Below are 4,801 nucleotides of genomic sequence, written 5' to 3'. Positions count from 1 at the left end.
GGGTGCCATGGACTGGGTTCATTGCGGGACCTCTTGTTCCTTGGAATGAGAGTTCTGGTCAGGTGGGCAAAAAATTTGGTGAGTGACAGATAGAGTCAACACAAGGAAGTGCTGAGTCTGAATGTATTTCTTGAAAATGGCATGAGGTTTTTACAGTCATTACAAAATGAGAAATCTAGCAGCTCAGCAGTTGAGATACATCTGAGGCCACTTGAAACACACTGGGTCTAAAGCAGCTACCTCTTCTGGACAGGCACTATACCCCCCCCCCCCCCCCCCCCCCGGGCCCATGTGCTCTGGGCCTGGGGGCCTGCGGACTGCATGAGGCTCGAAGCTTGAATCTGAATGAAAGAATCTAAGTCTAAGTCCTAGTTCATCTAAGTTCTAGTTCCAGTCTAAGTGCCCCTGCACAAAGTGAAAACCAGGCTTATATGGTATACAGAAAGCAGTACAAATGACAAAAGTCACATAGGCAGGTGACAGTCACATCAAGGTCAGTAAGATCATGTAGGCAAGGGATGGTTACATTAAGATTGGTAAGATCAGGTATCCAGGTGTAAAGCTGGGGAATAGCAGTGGTGCCCACCCCCCCCCCCCCCACTGGGGCTATTTTGGCAATCCCATGCTAATTCTCTGGGTCTGCTGGAGGCAAGCACCAAGAAGTTCCAATCTAGCAGTTCCTGAAAATGCCCTTAGGTGAGGGAAGCCCTTTGATTACTCTCTGGTATGTAAAACAATTCTGTCTTCTGTGGGACTGCCCTGAGAATTCTAAGTATGTGCCTGACCTCTGTTGCTAACTCTGAGGACATCCCGTCTGATAAGGCAGATTCCTTGTGAATAATTCCAAGCTAAGGACAGCTTGGAAATAAATTAGGATATATTGGAATGTTGTGCTGGCCAGGGAACAATGCCTTTTTTAGCCATTTACAAATCATTTTTTGGGGTACCTTTATGCCTGAATAAGAAGGCGTGTTGATGATTGGAAAGACTAATCTGGAACACATCTGAGTTAGGAGATACCAACAACTGACTGAATACCCAAGAGGCACAAACTCCCTTTGAAGTCATAATGCCTCTTGTTTGAGATCAGGCTTTTACCCCTGATATTGCAGATGTAATTGGAGTAGAGGAGTGGGCGTGGCAATTGGGTTATTTGTTTTCTTCACTTTTTTGAGTTCTTTGTATATTCTGTTTATTAATCCTCTGTAAAATGAATAGCAGACAAAGATTTTCTCCCATTCTGTAGGTTTCCTCTTCTGTACAGAAGTCTTTTGGCTTTATGAGGTCCTACTTTTCAATGGTTAGTCTTAATTCATTGGCAAATGTATGCCTGTTCACAAATACCTTACCTCTATCTATACCATGTAGGAAACTGCCTATATTTTCCTCTAACAATTTTAGTGTTTCACACTTCAAATTAAGGTCTTTGATCTACTTGGGTCATTGTTTTTATGAAGGGTGATAGAGATGAGTCTAATTTCATTTTTCTTCATAGGGACATCCCATTCTCCCAGCTGATTATCACTGTGAAGGTGGTGAAACCTGGAAAATGAGTTCTAAGAATGACATGGACTAAAGTCTCATGAAATAAACAAATTTATTCAGAGTGTTAGGCACCTTATACTCTGAGAGTTAAGAAGAATCATGAGTAAGATGTTCAAGCACAAGGACAGGCCACATGTCACAAAACATGGTTTTCCACAGAGGTATATAAACAAATAACAGCCAGTTTTAATAAATAATATAAAGTAAGCTCATTCCTATTTGCTATACCTGGGAGGGGCTTTGGAGAAAGTGAGGTCACAAAACTATTGTCTTGTTGGAGTTTTCTCACAAGCACTTAGAATTCCTTTCACATGGCTTCATTCTTAGATTGCATTCTGACACCAGCATCACTTGCTAACGATGCCAGCTTTACTCCAGTGTAGGTTTTAACCTCTTTGTCAAATATCAGATGCTACTCAGGCTTGGGTTGTTAATTCTATTCCATTGATTCACATTGTCTGTTTTGTGTTGGGAACATACTGACTGCTCTCATTACTATGGCTCTATAATATAACTTGAGAACAGGAAAAGTAATCCATCCACTATTCTCCAAGATATTTTCTTGTCTTTATAAAAGAAAGTGTGTCTACAATCTCTTCTTAGTGAGTGTTGTTGTATAAAAAGCCTATTTTTAAAAGGTTTTGCAGTTCAAATGCTGCCCCTTGGCTAAAATTTATTGTTTATGGTTGTTTTCTGAAGGAATTTGTGGGTTCTCTTATGTATAATATATCATCTGCAAATACAGATAATTTGATATCTTTTCCTATTTATGATCCTTTTAATTTTCTCCTATTTTCTTATTGTTCAGGCTAGTGTTTTCAGCACTGTATTGAAAAGTGTTGAGAATAGTAGGCAGCCCAATCTTGTTCTTGATTTTTATGGGGACTTCTTCAAGTTTTTCTCCATTTAGGATACTGTTGGCTATGGGTTTGTCATAGGTTTTATTTTATTGAGATATGTCTCCTTCAGCCCTACTCTCCCTAAAAATTTTATCATGGAATATGTTAGACTTTGTCAGATGCTGGTTTTTTTGCATCTATTAAGATGAGAATGTGATTTTTATCTCTAAGTCCATTTATTTGATTTACTATATTTATTGAATTGTACATGTTGAACCAACTTTGCATTTATAAGATGAAGTCAGCTTGATTGTGGTGTGATGATCTCCTTTATAGTGCTTATATTCAGTTTGCTAGTATTCTCTTGAGGATTTTCACATCCAAGTCTATAGTTTGCATTTGTACATAGTTTGGGTATTAAAGTTATACTGGCATCATAAAAGGAGTTGGGGGGTGACTGTTCTGTTTCTGTTTGGTTTTGTTTTTTGAAGAGTATAAGGATTATTTTCTAGTTCTTCTTTGAAAGTATGGCAGAATTCTGCTATAAAACCATCTGGGCCTGGACACTTTTTAAGTTAGAAGACTTTTTATTATTGTTTTGTCTACTTCTTTGCTATGGGTCTGTTTAAGCTGTTGGTCTCTTCTTGGCTTAACTTTTATAGTTTGGAGGAATAAAGAAATCTTCATTTTTTTATATTTTACAACTTAATGGAATGCATACTTTAAAAATATTCTCTATTTGTTTGGTGTCTATTGTGATGTTTTCTTGTTCATTTCTGATTCTGTTAATTTGAGTCCTCACTTACTTTTGGTTAATTAAAATCAGGGTTTGTTGATCTTGTATATTTTCCCATGTAACTAGATTCTTTTTATTGTTTTCATGGTTTCTGTTTTGTTAGTTACTGCAGTGATTTTTTTTTTTATTTCTTGTCATCTTCTGGGTTTGAGTTTGGTTTCTTCTTGTGTTTCCAAATTTTGTATTGCACCAATAAATAATTTATTTGTGCTCTTTCTGGACTTCTAATGTAGGTCCTTAGGGCTATAAACTTACCTCTTAAAACTATGTTTAGTGTATAAAATTCTGGGTATCAATGCAGCTATTTTGTTTTACCAGCACTATTTGTTGAAGATGCTATTTTACTCCATTGTTTATTTTTGGCTTCTTTATCAGAAATTAGGTGGCTTTAGGGGTATGTGCTATAAAATGTTAGCAAAGAGGAAGAAGTTTATAGGGAATTGGGCTACAGAGCCAATTGTGCTTCCATTTTTCCAATGTCCTCAGAGCATGATTGAGTCTGAATTAAAAAGGAATTGACTTCCAGCACTAATCTGTGTCTATATGTGTTTCTTGTGTTTTTTTTTTCTTTTTCTTTTCTGTTTGTTTTGTCCTACTATGGTTTGTGTGTTTGTTTTTGTTACCTGTCCATTTTCTAATGAGAGAGAGAAGAAAGGATGTAGATTTTAGATGGGTGAGGGAGGATCTGAGATGAGTTAGGGAGGGGGAAATCATGATCAGAATATATTGTATGTTTTTAAAAAATATTTTTAATACAGAAAATAGAAAAAAAAAGGAGTTAGGCAGAGAAAATTTGAAGTCAAGATAGTGTTTAAACTCTATCATGGCTACTTGATCCTTGCTCTTATCCAGGTCTACAGTAAGTTAACATATGGAACAGAAAGGTGTGAAAAGAGTGTCCTTTGGTTGGCAAGTCAATGAATTTAAACTTGTAGACCAGCAAGGCAGTTCAGACCACAGCTGTGACTGTTAGAGGTAAGCATCATTAATGAGAGAGCTCATGTTCTGTATTGGGGCAATAGAAAAAGGTTCCCTGAGGCTAAGGCAAGTTGAAGGCTCCATCTTGAGAATATACAAATTAATTTGAAAAGAGAGAGCCTAAACTAATAATTCCTTCTATGCTGCACAAAAAGAAGCATCTAGGAAAGTGTTACCCTGTGGTCAGCACACAGAAGCTAATGCAACTGTGATCCAAGTCCAGACTCCATTCAGAGCTAGGAGCAGATCTTGGCAGAATTGTCCATGGCATACTGCTTTTGTAGGCATAAAAGATGAAAGATCATAGGGCCTATGGGATTTAGTTCCATTATTTCAGAGATCCAGTGATACAAGGCAATGTTTGTTTGGGTCCAGAGAATCTCTAAGGCCAGAACCTGTTCAGTTCATAAAATATCACTTGTATTAATGTTTTCAGGGCTTGTCACTTTGTTTTTGGCTAAGCAATTGCTGTTCTCTACCCTGAGTAAGACGGTTTCTTTCCTCTCAGTCTGTAGTTCTTCGTCTAGGGTTCAGGTCTGATAAGCTTTTTGCCCTCTTGTATGTCCATTGGTGTAGTCTTTGTTCACATCACGTTACTAATTAAAAACAATTTAAAGAATTTCATATATGAATACTATATACT

Source organism: Mastomys coucha, chromosome X (assembly GCF_008632895.1).
Source record: "Mastomys coucha isolate ucsf_1 chromosome X, UCSF_Mcou_1, whole genome shotgun sequence".
Taxonomy (NCBI): Eukaryota; Metazoa; Chordata; class Mammalia; order Rodentia; family Muridae; genus Mastomys; species Mastomys coucha.
This window is presented reverse-complemented; position numbering follows the sequence as displayed.